This window comes from Cupressus sempervirens, chromosome 9 (genome assembly GCF_028749045.1).
Source record: "Cupressus sempervirens isolate cs-2001-9-10 chromosome 9, ASM2874904v1, whole genome shotgun sequence".
In the NCBI taxonomy this organism is placed as follows: Eukaryota; Viridiplantae; Streptophyta; class Pinopsida; order Cupressales; family Cupressaceae; genus Cupressus; species Cupressus sempervirens.
The window spans coordinates 273,505,339-273,522,053 of NC_143126.1; the positions used below are offsets into that span (position 1 = coordinate 273,505,339).

The window sequence follows — 16,715 nt, forward strand, 5'->3', positions numbered from 1 at the left end:
CATCAGGACGACTTACAAAATTCAAATGGGAGAGGCACTATAGTAATTATTTTTCACAGATAGTCATAGTGCCATTCATCTTGCCAAGAATTCAGCTCTACATTCTAAGACCAAACACATATAGTTGCAGTGCCATTTCATTCGGTCAGTTTTTGAGGATAGACAGTTAAAGCTAGAGAAGATACATACCAATGAAAATCCAACAGATATGTTGACAAAGGTTGTAACAAGGGTGAAGCTAAACTCCTCTTCAGCTTTGGTTGGTCTTCTAGACTGAACATGCATAAAAGAACAGTAGAGTCTAGGGTGGTTTGATTCAGTAGGAGCCCCATGTGGTAGTGCTATTGCTACAGGATAAGTCTCCAAGTAGGAGATTGTTGTTTAGTGTGGAGCTTGATCAGTCCCTAAGTGGGAGATTGTTAGATTGTGGTGACTGATCAGGAAAGTACTGTACATACTCCATAATTCGTTGGGGTTCAGGGCATTGCCTTGAAAAAAAAAATTGGGCCTTATTTTATTGGGATTTTGGGCCGACATGTAATTATTAATTATAACCCTAAAACGACATAAAATACTTGTATAAAAGGTTTTAGGGTTAGGTATTTTTCATTATGATGTGATGCAAAATTGGTTCTTGCGGCAGTATTGAATTGTAAGGGATTACAAATTGTAATCAAGTTGTAATCACTAGATTGTAGTAAGATCAGACTTGTTGTTTGGTGGATGTAGCCCAGGGATTGGGTGAACCACATTAAATCTTGGTGCCTAGTGTTCATTTTTGTGTGATCTATTATTGGTTATATTTGCATGTAGTTTTTTATTTATGTCTGTGGTTTAATCCTAACAGAAACACCACCTAAGCCTTGAAGTGATAGCCGATTACATATGCATGAAAAGCATTCATAGGGAGCTCAAAGTTATTCAAAATTTGGAATAGACACTCAAAATAGGAATGCAATTTTGAGTACCATCAAGTTGTAACAAACACTCACCTATCAACTTATGAAAAAAAATGTATAAAGAATATTAATGGTATCCTAACATAGAAGATGAAAAAAATGACACTATTCCTTAGCATACATGAGATTTCTACATTGGATACACCATTTATAACCTTGAAGTTTACCAACAACGATACAACAGAGAGAAGTGTTATTTGGTAGCCTTAGTATAGGGGCTCATATGCCTTTTCAATTAAAGATATTGTTAAGTTTCAAGATTTGCACCCTTTACTGAACTGGAAAACATTCAGCAATCCTTACTTAACATGGGATTCATTGCACTATATGAGACTAGACAGTGACTCAACTGGGCAGCAGTAAAACACATCCAGAATAGTCATCATAAAACAAAATAAAAAATCCCAAATGGGAGAATTGCCGATTCCAATAGTAAGTACCAAAAAGAGCTCATTTCAACAATAAGTCAAAGGTGACAACTGCCACAAAGAGAGCGATAGATAAAATTGATGACTACTCCAAGAGAGGAAAATACTAAAAACCAATGCTAGCCCAACAACATGAGGAAAGTACCTCCAACCAAATAAAATAAGGCATCAAACAAATCACATTACAAGTGTTGACTGAGTACAGTCACACAAGAGGGATAAATCACCACACAATGCTAAGGAATACATCATCCTAGCAATGTTAGAGAACACACTCACACACATCAAACAATATCCCATCAGTAATCTCATGCATATGCAGAAACACTAATTTCCATGCAATGCAACATTTAAATATTCAACAATTTAATGCAATTTTATATAAGCTTAAGAAACAATCAGATTGGGGACTTAAGTCATTAACCCAAATATATAATGCAAAACTACAACTTTGCAATGATTCACAATAAACACTCATTTTCAATGAAAGGAACCATTTCATCATTATAATAACAAAATAAAGAATCACAAATAAGATTCATTCGTCAACTTACAATTAGGAGAAAACAAGGAAACAATGCACCTACTCCCCAAGGAGAAACAAAAGCAGCACTCAAAGGCAACACATGGACACCAATCAGTGGTTCCATCCAAAAAGGGTCACACAAGCAACCAACCAACCAAGGCACATCGATCCCACCTACAAAGCCAGGAAGACTCACTTCCTTCTCCACACATTGCTCTAGTTGCATCTATTGGACAAGCAAGTCCATCATGAGTAGATACCAAAGCAAAAAAGATCACGAGTTCTCACCAAGACACTCGCACTCAACCAACGCAGCAACAACTACAAGGGCAACATAACACAGAGATCCCAATGTTTGAACATGGGCTCTGATACCAGATGTAATGCCCCGCCCGGAGATCCTTGGAATCAAGGATTCAAATCAAGCCAAGATATTTTTTTTTTATAAGTATGAATGCACAAGACAACATCATACAGGGATCACAAAGATTGCAACGGAAGACTTCAACACAATCCCAACAACCAACGAATCTCCAAATGCCACTACCAAACTGACACACACAACCAAAGCCAACAAGGAAAACACACATGATGAGGGCACAAGAAACAACCACTCATCAACAAAACACCAAGCTGGGGTAATATGCAGAATCCTGAAATTTGGCTAAGCCTGAAATCCTGAAGCCCTGAAAATTGGCTAAGTCTGGATTTTTGAAGCCCTGAAATTTCCTAGAATCTATAACTTATCTCTGAGAGGTCTGAAACCTATCTCAAATTATTTGTCGCATATATTAAAATATATCTTAAGTATAAGGGAATTAAATATACGTCAACTTATACTTAAACGATATATTTTAAACCCCAAGAGACTAAAACAGAAACACGAAAACTCGATTTCAAGAGAAACCCACAGAATTCAAAATGCAACAGCATAGGGTCGAAGAACGCCCAAAAGGGTATCCAAAACCACTCTCAAAAATATCAGATCACAAAGAAAAGTGCCCGCTGATGGCACGCGCAGGTTTTTTCACAAAAAACTGTGCGACACTTTTTACTATGGGAGGGCGATACTTCTCCTTAAGGCGTGCGACACTCTTCCAGTGTCGTACGACATTTCTCAAGAAGGCATGCAACACTTTTCAGCATCGTACGACATTTCTCAAGAAGGCATGCGACACTCTTCTAGTGTCGTACGACATTTCTCAAGAAGCCGTGCGATACTTTACAGTGTCGTACGACATAGTTTGCATGGGCGTGCGATACTTTTTAAAGTGTCGCACCATGCTGAAAAAATGTCGCCCATAAAAACACGAAAACACTCCCAGAAGCAAAAAGGACCAAAATAGAGCAAAGAACCTCCACACCAGGGAGTACCGGATCCACAAAGGCTCGAGGAATGAACACTCGAGTGCAAGAACAACACAAAATGGAGAACATCAACCATCTAAACTAAAACAGCATAGAACACACTGAATATAAACATCGCAGAGAACAAAAGCAACATCGCAATGTACATAAATACATCTCAGGAACAAAACAACCAAACTAAGTACGCGGTTCCTCCCAACCATCAATAGCATCATAAGACCATCGTGGGTCCTAGTCATCCCCCGCGCGTAGCATCCCAAGCCACCGACCAGATCGTCAGTATTGTCGTAATAGGGATGTCACTACTAAAACATGCAACAATATAAGCATAAGGAAATCTAACATGCTAGTAGTAAAGCATAAAGATAATCCTACAATAGATAACATCACCTATCACATGCTAAACAACAGTAAGCAACAGATATACTACTAAATCAAATAACGTCATATAATCATATGCTAAACATCATGATAAGGGAATGCATCAAGTAAACTAACATCATCTAAACATGATATACAAGCATCTCAATGAAAGCATAAATCACAAGAAAGCATACTCTGGAACCTGAAGTACCAAGTGAAGACATCCAGCAACGGTCGCACTAGGACAAAAGATCGTCTCTGTACACCGATCCCTAGCAGTGGTGAAGGTAGCTACGCCTCCCAACCACGTGGCACCCGTAGGTCCACACCCACCGTGCTGATGGAGATAATGATCCAACCACAAACACACAAAATCACAACATCCAAGGCTAACACTCACGCCAGACAGTATGATGGCTGAACCAAGAACCTAAGACAATGCAAGGAGTACAGGTCCTGGTCAGACACTCAAAAGGCTACTAAGTAGGGGCTGACATCATGGAGAGTCACTTGGCATCGAAAAGCCCAAGCTCGGATCTGTGTAGCTCAACTCCCTCAACAGAAGGCCAATACACTATGTAGCTCAACTCCCTCAACGGAAGGCCAATACACAAAAGTACCATTTTATTATCTTAAGTTTTATTACCAGTCACACATTTTATTTAGTTATCACTTATATAAAACTTCCTCTGCCAACCGGGAAGTAGTCACCAGGTTACAGGATAGAAGCCCCCTCCATATGCTACCCTACCCTACCCATGCTCATCCTACGACAAGTGCCCATGGGCATGCATACTCCCATCCCAACCCCAATGATCATAACTTCTGGCAAATCCACGGAAGATCGGGCCTCGCAATTCACCCAACAAATGTACGCGTACGTACTCGTGTGTGGCGCACCACCATGACAAAGATCATAACACAAGGATAGGAATGAGAACACAATGCAAAGAAAACACCCAACTGAAAGCAACACGAGAAGGACGGATTCTACACGAATCCCAAAGCCAATAAAACCATACATCATGAAATCACTCAACCGGCCTCAATCCGAGAGTATGGATTCTACACAAATCTCAATGATGTAGCAAGATCAAACATCATGAACTCACTCAATCGGCCTCAATCCGAGAGTATGGATTCTACACGAATCCTAGCGTTCACGAAACAAAAGCAAAGGTCCAACAAAAACATAACAAATATAAAATCACTCAACCGAACACAACGTCGGGAGTACGGATGTGACACGCATCCCAATGCAACATAAAAGTGCTAAAGTGGTCTGACTGATATCCAAATGGATCATCAAGGTCCACGACCCACATTGTGCCAAGAAAACTCGAGAAAACAGGGCGACACGCAAAACAAGGTAAAAACCCCAAAAATTTGGAAAACTTCAAAATTAAAACCGATTTGGCCTTTGGGTTCAAAAACCCCAAAAATCCAAAAATAAATGAAATCGGACACTGTATGCAAAAACGGCCAGCATAACGGCGTAAAATCCCAAACCCTCATCTCAAAAAATAGAGAAACGTTCATACCCGCCCAACCGGGTAGAACTAGCATACAAAAACGGAGGGGAACACTAGTTCTCAGCCTCCAAACAAACGGCTACCAAAAACAGAAGCAGAAATGGAGCAGAACCAATAAAACGGGAAAGCCCTACCTCACAGCCAAAAGGGCAAAACAGGAATCTGAACTATAAAATAAATATCCCGCAGAAGTAGCTGAAAATCGTGGCAATCCAAGGTTTCTCCGAGCTGGATCCTATGAGCCCAACCTCGCGACGATCCCACGCCCGTAGCTCCCACAATGAACAAAATAGTAAATCCTCATGAAGAGGATTTTGGGTTTTACTCTCCAACTTTCCAATTCAAAAGTGAGAAGTGAGGAATTAAATTCCTTTTTGGATATTTATTCACTTTTTGGGTGAATAATCGATTAGGGCATTTAACCAGCCAATCCAGTTAAACCCCAAATCGACCCAAACTAAAACAGGCTATTCCTATAAATAGGAATTAATCTATGGCAAAGCTGCCAGAAATTAAAATAAATCAATTTAAAAAGCTCAAAAATCCAAAAACACATAAACCTCCTTAATAACTTTTTGCGACAATGCGAACCTCTAAATGCACAGACACACTTACTGGTCTAATCACATATTGCAAATGAGTTCGGATTTAATAATCACCGAAAGGTTTAAATTAAACATTTAATTAAGGATACGTCGACCATACAAGGGCGACATTGGTAAAATATGAACGGCTGAATCACTAACTCCATGTGCCACTGCCAGGGATATAATCCTGCACACTAAACAACACGATCAAGTGCAATTGCATATAATAACATAGCCGAAGCAATAATGCGTTAAATCACCTAATTTAACCATTTATTTAATTATATTAAAATAATCTATTTACATCACTCACGTTTACAAAAGGCGTAGCAATGCAGGAATGAAGTGAATAACCATAGCGTTAAATCCATCACATAACAAAATCAGAGGTATGTCCAAATACCAAATAACCAAATAACATCACAAAACACACTGTCATCTCAAAATAGCATCATCATGCAATATGATTAACTGAACAACATAGTAGTCTAATGTCTATGATACTGGAATCAAAGAGTAACATTTGACCCTTAGGTCATCTCAAATGTAAACATAACACGAGAACAGATATCTCTCAGATCAAAATAAAACAAGGTAAATGTCTGCAGCACATAACCAAAGAATCCAACAAGAATAATCCATTCTAATTACTTAAGCATTTAATAATGATTGATTACTCTGCATTAAAAGGCATTTAAAACACATAAGCAAACTCAGTCATAAACATGACTAACCACTGCTACAGGAACCTAGTCCCATGTAGCATGGTAAAAAGTACATAGTGCAATCTCTGCACACATCTCAGGGTAATCAAAGAACAACCTCATGATACCACATCGATCCTGGTAACCACTGGCACAAACCTCAGTGAACCAAAAATCACATCATAATCTCAAAGATAAGTCAAAAGCATAATCAAAGCAACTGATACAGAAACATAAATCCAAACACCTCAATGGTGTAGACCACTCAGGGTCACAGTCATGATCCCATCACAACAAAAGATCAGCAAGGTTGCATCCATCAGGACAACTTACAAAATTCAAATGGGAGAGGCACTACATTTTCACACTAAAACTACAAAGAGAAAGATAAACTAGTACCTCACTTTGACCAATTTCACTTAAAAACACATGTCATAACCTGTAAAAAAACTTACTGTTCTACACAAAGGTGCTGAAATGAGACAAAAAAACAAGGAATAATGAAACATTCACAAGTTAACATATCCAATCATTTAAAAATGCACATAGAACTTGTAGAAAGGAAAAAGGCTACCTGATAACTTCATCAAGCATAATCACACTGCTGTTACCTGTATTATACTTCCATAAATGAATTACAGACTCTATAGAATGAAGTTTAGGATGCAGAGAATAGCCACAAAACCTCTATCCATAAAATCAGAAGCTCTACAATGAGTTGAAAAACTCATACTTAACACCTTTTCCCAACTACATTTCTCAAAAACCATAAATGTTGGGTCGGATCCAGCCCCAAAGGCCAAACTTGAGTCCTTGAAAAGACTTCAAAAAGGGGTACAAAATAGCCCAAAAGGCATGGCTTGATGATATCATCAACTACCCCTCATAGCTACAGTCACATCTCATAGTTGCTTTTGGTGAGAACCCGAAATGGTTGCTTTCTTGAATCCGCCATGGGTATTTGCTGTGTCTAAATTTGTTATTGTCACTCATCCTTTTGGATTTTTGGAAGGTAAAACGACCATGGCTCCCTCTGTTTTCTTGTTGGGACACCCATTTTATGGATTCAAGTTTGTTTCCTTCCTTTGTCGGCGGCTATTGCATATGCCATTGCTGCTCCTAGAAGATGCATCTAGTGTCTTATCTATCATTGCATACTATAGATTTTTTGGCTGCCATAACTGAGATCTCATCTCTGTTGTATTATTAAAAAGAACTCGTTATGGGTTTTCGCTGGAAGTTGTTATTTTTTTTTTGTGAGTTATAATTATTTTAAATGGTGATTTTGTTGGAGCCCTCCCCTTTGGACCAACAGTTACCATGAATACAGGTTGCTGTTCTTTTCTTTGCAAGTACCCAGATGGGGTTTCTACTTTGGTGAAGCCACTTATAACAGAGATTTACCATTTTTGGAAGGATTTCACTTTTTTAAATCTCCATTAAAACATATTGCTATTTTGATGAAGGCTGCCATGCATACCTGTATGCATACTATCCTCTGTTCTAGAAGATGCCTTGATGTATCTTCATATTCTTAGGAACAATACTGTCATTGTGATTTGGTAGAATGTGAAACTTCTCATAAAAATGTTTGTCATTTTGGGTATTTGAAATTCTGATATATCAGCAATAGATCATTGTCTCTTTCTTTTCTCTTTACTGTTGATATCCATATATATGATTTTAAATAACATCCATTTCTTGTAATTTCACTTTCCAGCCCTTTCTCAAAAGGAAATTAAATACTTGTTGTAGTTTCATTCATTTTTCTTTTAATTAGCAGTTGTCATTTAAGCTTTTTACTATTATTGGTTAATGACAAAAATCTTGTATCTCAATGAATGCTACCAAAACTTTTGGTCTACCCATTTTGGAACACGATAGCTAGGTACTTTCTATATGATTGTTCATTTGTATCATATTGCAGTTGGCATTTTCAATGACAAGGCTTCAAAGAATGCAAATTCCAAATAATGTTGCCAGAATTTGATGTGCTCACCATTAGCTCAACCCTATGTCACGATGCACATACCTGTCATTATCCCTCTTTCGTTGGAATGTTGATACTTTGTTATCCTAATTAGGATGGCAATGCCCCTGGCATTTTATTCTGAAGACATCACCATTCATTTGCCTTGCTACTCCTTTACGTTTAATTTGTTTGTGAAAGCTTCCATGCAACAATTAATGTGCCAAAGTCCTCCAGTTTGAACTGATTGATGATTTCACATGTTGCTAAACTCTGTTGTAGCTATCTATCTGTACAAGCCTTATGAGGATCACATTGCTTGACAAATACTTCATCTGATTTCCATTGTCCTACTATCATGTTGCATAAGGTGTTTCTCGTTGATTGCCAATTTGCATGTTTCCATTGTGGATGGAAAATTCTAAATAGATGTTTTCAATGCTCAATACAAACATAAATGACTTGTTGTAAATACAATTTATATTTGAGGTACTTGTCATTTTTGCTGAAAATAAGATGCAAACAACATTCCTCGGTATCCCTGTTTGCTTGTTGCACATGTTCATAAATAACTTCATAATACAGATTTGTTAGTCTGTTCATCTTCTCTATCCTGTTGCATATCTTATGAGGTTCGAGCACGGGCTCGTGACACTCACAAATGGTTTTATTTCTTTCAGCACTAAATGCCAATATCACTGCTTGTTTTCTTTCATGATGGAATGCATTGATAGATAGAATATGTAGTCATAGAGGTAGGTAGTCATTGCTTAGATCCCTCAGGATCTAACATCAGTTGTTTTATGTTTTTTGCAGATGCTGGAGATCATGGAGCCTAGAGCTGGACAGGTGCGACAGGGATCTCGGGAACACATATCTAGTTTATAACCAGTCAAAGCATCAGGCAATGACTGGTTATCTCTATCACTACTTCTTTTGTGCATATGTATTTCTGTTTATGTATTTCCTTATGAAAGAAACCTAGCTAATAGACTCACAGCTTGTGTGAGATCTTCTCTAGTCAGCATGTTAATTCATTTCATACTCTGTAAAAATGAAAATTGTACATATCAGTTGATGATCTATACAATGAACATTGTATCTCTTTTGCTCAGGGTTTCATATATGATTGCAAAAATGATGAAATAGTAATGAATAGAAAATGTACGTTTTCCTTTTGCAATGTTACTTTTTGTGATGTTACTTTCTAGTAAAATTTAGCATGTGTGAAATTTTGGTAACAGATATATCAAAGATCTCTTCATCATCATCATCATTAGATGTGCTACTATCATTGTCTTTATCATCTTCATTAGTTGTGCTAGTAACATCTTCTTCAATCTTGTTCTCTAGCACATTATTAGCTGTGCCAATACCAACATCTTCAATTGTGTTCTCTCCCTTAGGATCATCTTCTTCCACGGGAGCATTACCTTTTACCAATTCGAAATCAACATTTACCAAAGGATAAAAATCCTTTCCCCCTTCAATTTGATCATGTTGCCTGCAATGTCTCTAAGATGCTCTGATTAGAATTCTCTTTTTTTTCTTTAAGCCTTTGCATTTTTGCAAGGACAATAACATTCTCCATCACCATTTCTTTTAAATTGAGACCACAATCTAGAAATTGTGGCCTTTATTTTTTCTAGGTTCATATTGTTAGGTGTGGACTTTCTTCACATGAAAATATTCAGGCTATAAAATTATATAAGAAATAAACTTACATGCATTAGTAGTATCTTTTATATAATTGAAAATAATTAAATAATTAAATATTACTATCTCTTCAGTAAGGGTGGCATCTAAAGAAATCAAATGAATTATACAAATTTTATATATATATATATATATATACATATATATATATATATATACATATATATGTATATATATACATATATATGTATATATATATGTATATATACATATATATGTATATATATATGTATATATACATATATATGTATATATATATGTATATGTATGTATATATACATATATATGTGTATACATATATATACATATGTATATATATATACATATATATGTATACACATATATATGTATACATGTATATATATATGTATACATATATATGTATATATATATGTATACATATATATGTATATATATATATATACACATACATATATATATATATACATACATATATATATACACACATATATATACACATATACATATATACATATATATATACATATATATATACACACACATACATACACACACACACACACACACACACACACACACACACACACACACACATAAGAAAAAATGGTATATTTAAACTAAATAGGTTTAGAACAAATTCTCTTAACAAAAATGCAATATTTTTCATGAGGCTAATTAATGGTTCAAAATTGATGCTTAGGTTAATTTGTGTCGATGGGGCTTCCTTGGTTTCTATATGTGTATTTTGTGTCATCACAATGAGGATTGTGTTGCTCATTTTTTCTTTCCACAATACTTGTCTATAGAGATTTGGCATTTCTAGTAGGGGGTTAGTTATGAGGCTTGTTGTTGTCTCCTTTTTAATTGAGTTTTGCATCTACTAGGGTAAGCCTCTCATTTAAACTTTGTCTTTATAGATTGTTGATGACTAGTTAAGACAAAGTGAAAATATTATCGATGTGAATATGAGTGAAAATAATAATCCTACAACCTATATCATGCACAACATAATTGGTGAAGAAGGAAGCCCCAATGTCTTGCATTTTATCCATTGGGTTGATAATTGGTGAAGAAGGAAGTTGGCAATGTAACCATTTGACTAAGTGTTGAGTCATTGATAGACAAATTGACCTTAATGTCAATAGTGCTACTATAATTGCATTTGTTCCAAGTGTTGCAGTAAAAGACATTTTATCTCAGCAAGAGGTGTCAAGAAGATGGTGTAGATGTATCAATAGGATCCAAGAATTCAACATAGATAGAAAAATCACCAAGTTGGTTAGAGGACAAGGGCTTGTGAAGCTAATGATAGATGCCAACTTAGAGGCAAATTGGATAAATCACATTGAAAGCATTTTTCTTAAATAGTATTATTCGCCTTTTACCTAGAAAACATGTGAATAATCAATAACAATAATTATCTTCTGCTCATTTAGAGGATCCACACCTCCAACATTGATTTCAAGATCAACATTTTTCATCTTCATCACCAATATTTAACTTTCCAATTCTACCATTAGTTTGAACAAATATAAGGAGAGATTTAATATCATTATCCATGGTATTTTCCCCATTCCAAGTCTTAATAATCTTAAGTCTAAACCATAGGTTGGCAAGACCATCAACCATAATATTGATTTCACGATAGCCATATGCTATGTAGCAATCCTTAAAGGTTTGAATTTTGTTTATGGAATCTTTATTAAAAAAATTAATAGTCCTAGAAGCCTTGTTTTCACCCTTCATACACTTGATGTTGGTATTTAAATCTCACTAAATCCACATGTTTTTGCAATTTAGACACCTGACAATGTTCAAAGTTTGAAAGGAACCCACAACTTACATTAAGAGGTTGGACTAAAAACCTAAGGGAAGTGTCATCGTAGCAATACAAATGTCATTCTCATCTTTGATCACTCCTTCACACCCAACAAACCCAAGGTTTCTACAATGACATTTGTTTAATTTAGCGATGTTTGGTCAACTTCAACTAAGTAGCCTTGTGGTTGGAGTTGATGATTTTGCAATTAAATTTATTATCATCTTAAATTCATTAGACTAGATATTATTGGTACAATCATTAATACTTTTAATAATAAATATAAGAAATATTAGCATAAATAACAACCATAAACTAATATTTTATCATATTAATTATACTTTTATGACATTTCATCTTGAAATAAGTTGATATCTCTCTTTAAAAAACCTTCCTCGTAACATTTTTCTCTTTTTCCTCTTTTTCATCATTTTCGCTCTCCCCTCCCTCTAACTCAAAGCCCACTTCCGGATATTTTCCCCTTTTGACGAGTTGTGTGGTAAGTCTCATGGCTCAAAAAGAGGTATTGATTTCCTTTATTGCATCAGTGTCAAAGTCAATCTCATGAATGGTAATTTCATTCTCTTCTCATGTGGTTCATCTCATGTCAAAGTCAATCTCATGAATGTTGGGAGGGGTTTTAGGAAAATCAAAGGCTTTTAGAGCATGGTTTTTCCTAATTAGATTGCGGGTATCCATAATGCTAGCATACATACCAATATCATTGATTGTTAATTAATATTATATCCATACATTTCAAATTAAGATTATATAAATTACTTACATATGTTATAATATAAGATATTACTTAAGTAAAAACCAATTTTATATAGGACAAATGACCATTTAATCCAGCAAGATGTTTGGTAGTCGGCCATCTACTCATTCAAATCCCACCTCCTCGTTGTCACAGGTGCTGCTTTCCGACCACTAAATTATGTCCACCACACTTTCTCATGAAAACGATTTCAAGGAGTTACGCACATGAATTCACCCATATATACCTACACACAGCTTCCATCTCTACCATGAAAACAGAGCTTTCTTACAAGAATTCTCCCTGCAAGGTCACCATTCAAAGGAAGGAAAAACCAGTGGCGGTTCAAAACATTTCAAGCCAAGAAGATGATGGCATTTGGAATCGGATTGAAGGCTTCCTGCTCCGTTTGCATACTCATAGCCATTGTTTCTTGCACATCTGCAACAGATTCTTCCGAACTGAAGTACAATGGCGTAGAAGAAGAAGAAGATACAAATGGGTTCAGAGCAGAACTTGTGCATTTCGATTCTCAACTGAACACCACATGGCTGCAACGAGCAGTGGAGCGAAGCAAGCAGAGGCTGCAGAGCTTTAATGGCAGACGCATTGGAAAAACCAAGTCGACGGATTTGGGAGCGGCTGTGAACAGGGGAAATGGGGAATTCGTGATGAAACTGGCAATTGGAACTCCAAGCGTAGCTATGGCGGCCATTGTGGACACGGGAAGCGATTTGACATGGACACAATGCAAGCCCTGCTCAGATTGCTTTGCACAATCCACAACCATTTTCAATCCCGCTCTATCTTCCTCTTACCAAAAGCTCCCCTGTTCTCACTCCCTCTGTTCCTCCCAAGCTCTTCCCGATTTCTCCTGCACATCAAAGTCCTGCGAGTACACTTACACGTATGGTGATTTCTCCTACACCGCGGGAATCCTCTCCTCCGAGATTCTCACTTTCATTCCCCCCAAATCGAAAGGCAGAGCTTCAAAAGTGCGAGTTGCGTTTGGGTGCGGCCATGACAATGAGGGCACGGGATTCGATCAAGCGAGTGGAATTGTTGGTTTGGGAAGAGGGTCAATGTCGCTAATCACCCAGCTTGGCAAATCTCTCGCCCACAAATTCTCATACTGTCTCAGCAATACCCCTGCCAAATCCAGCACCATTTTCTTTGGCAATTCGGCCCAATTGAAAGGCCGGGCTGTGAAATCCACACCGTTTCAGATCGACCACAGGGGAGATTCATCTTACTTCTATCTTTCTCTGGAGGGGATCAGCGTGGAGGAGAGATTGCTCGGGATTCGCAAAGGGGTTTTCGATGTTAAATCGGATGGAACGGGCGGATTCATCATAGACTCTGGAACAACCATCACATTTCTGCCCGACCTCGCTTATGCTGCTCTGAAAAAGGAGCTGGATTCCATGATCAAGCTCACCACCGCTGACGGATCACAATTCGGGCTTGATCTTTGCTATAATATTCATTCGGTTGAGCATCCTCTTGCCCAATTTCCCGAATTGAGTTTCCATTTCAAAGGGGCGGATTTTGTTCTGCCTCCGAATAATTACATGGTTTTGGCCGATACGACTGGTAAATTGTTGTGCCTTGCAATGATGCCCTCCGATGATGGAGTCTCCATTTTTGGGAATGTGCAGCAGCAGAATTACCAGATTCTTTACGATTTGGGGAAAAATATGCTCTCCTTCTCGCCTGCACTCTGCGACAACATTTGAATCTTGTGCAGGATTAACAGATGGATTATAACAATCTATGAATAAAAAATGGCATTGTATAATGTGTAGAGGGGATTGATCGTTTAGCAGTAAAATCCACATTATCGTATCGGTAGTAGTGTTCTTACAAGCCTCTGCAATCCCTCGTAGCACGTGGGCATGGATAAAATGTTTGAAATGTTATTCAGTGAAACTCGGGAGTAATAATGTTTGAAGTTTGGAAGTACAGTCAGTAGGCATTAAATTTGTCTTTTTAATAATTACGAACATTTTTAATGTCTTTGTGTGCACTTAATCTAAGTCATTGAATGCCATTAACTATATCGTCAACCCCACATATAAATTGAGTTGAAAGGGACAATTTGTAACTAGTAGATCTCCAAGTGTGGATAGCTGCAAGGAATTCACCAAAGGAAAATTGCAAAAAATTCACCATAGGAAAATTGCAAAGAATTCACCATAGTAAAATTGAGGTATAATGTGGTCTATACCAAGATTGGAGCTTTGTATGATCATTTTCTATTTATTATTTATGGATGCTTAAATTTTCATTTTGTATGTTTTTAATTAATGAATAAGGGTTTTCTTTTTGTTTCTTTTTCTCATGCGTTCTTTGAACAAGTTATTTTAATAAGAATTATAGTGGAACTCTATTTTACCAAAAAAAAAAATCTAATGTCTTGTACTTAAATGTTTTTAGACAGTTACAAATGATGATGTGAATATCAAGATTTAACTGTGTGATTTTTGAGTCAAACTCGATGACCCATGTTTCATGAGTAGTGATTCAACATGAATCCATCTCTCATTACAAATGAGTTTGGTGTGAGACAATTCTTCTAATTGTGCACTTTTTTCTAAAGGAAGTGTATCAACAAAATATAAGTTAGATTCTAATTAGTAGGAGTCGAAGTTAAATAATAGAAAATGGAGAAATTGAGTCATTTCAGATTGAATTAATCGATATAATTAAGCTCTAGAAATTGATTCCATATAGGCACTAATTCTTAAGAGGTTGTATCAAGATTATGTAAATTGAAATCTTAAACTAAATTTGGGATCAAAGATAAGATAAATGGAATGAAATTCATGTTTTGTGGGGCTTAAGATTAGTTCATGTTAGTAGTCTAACTAGCTTGATACAATTATGTCCAATACAAATGATTTTACCCAAAATAATTGTTGGTCATGGCATCTTCTTTGTTGTTGAGTGTCTTTAAAATTGAGATATTATCTTGTTCGTTGTTGAGTGTGAATACAATTGAGATAATAGTGTGTTCGTTGTTGAGTGTGCCTACAATTGAGGTAATATTTTGTTCAATGTTGTTATGAATAAGGAAGTATTGTGCTTAGAGAATTGTAGGGAGTGTATAATGTTTAAAAGGAGTATGACATTGAATTGATGATTGTTAAGCCTCCAAGTTGATTAAAAAATTTAGAGCAAAACAGATTTGATTGGAACTTCTTTGTCTAAAAAAATGTTGGAATTAGAATATTGCATATAAATTTAATTTGTTTAAATTTTAAAATTAAACTTTATTTGTCTAGGAGTTTCAAATGAAATTGTTTCACTTGAAACACTTTGTGCCAAATAGGCACCAAGTGATTTTAGGTAAAACTATTTCACTTAAGCAATTCATTAGATAAAGATGTGACATAGTTTTGAACTTTGGTCAAGACTATCCTCTATAATGTCATGATGTTTTGATGATGGTGATGATATATGATCATAAAATGTGCCTCTATAAGTAATATAGTATAAAGATGACAATATCCAAGGATAAATTTGCCCATATGTAGTTACTTGTGTTTAATTTTATAGTTTTATAATACTCTTTTTTTTTTTTCTGTTTTGTTATTTTGATTACTATTATGATACATCTTTTGTAACATTTACCATATTTTGATTTTCTTTAGGCGATCTTGTTCATGCTGAAATGTTTATTAGAGACATAAGATCGACCATTATATCACCACATATTGTACCACTATATGCACTTACATGTAGATATTTCCTTGATTGTAGTCATGTTTGATTGCTTTCTATGACATTGAAGCTATGCCCATACTACATCTATTCTTACATTACGAAAAAAAATGTCATGAATATAACTAGCATCACATATCCTCATGGTACCCCATGGGAATCCTTGTGAGTGGTACCATGGGGATCCTTTGGTGTTGGGCAGGGGCTTAGATAGGGTAACCCCATTTCCCCATTCTTATTCATTATGGTGTCGGAGGTTCTAGGAAGATCCTTTTCCAATTT

At 36.2% G+C, this 16,715-nt stretch overlaps 1 pseudogene across 1 annotated transcript; it reads left to right on the forward strand.

The window, feature by feature from the left end:
* The first annotated feature begins 13,019 nt into the window (after nucleotides 1-13,019).
* Nucleotides 13,020-14,541, forward strand: LOC149538511 (aspartic proteinase nepenthesin-1 pseudogene; annotated as a pseudogene). Its single transcript, XR_016356550.1, has one exon. The product of XR_016356550.1 is annotated as an aspartic proteinase nepenthesin-1 pseudogene (transcript).
* The last annotated feature ends 2,174 nt before the right edge of the window (nucleotides 14,542-16,715 follow it).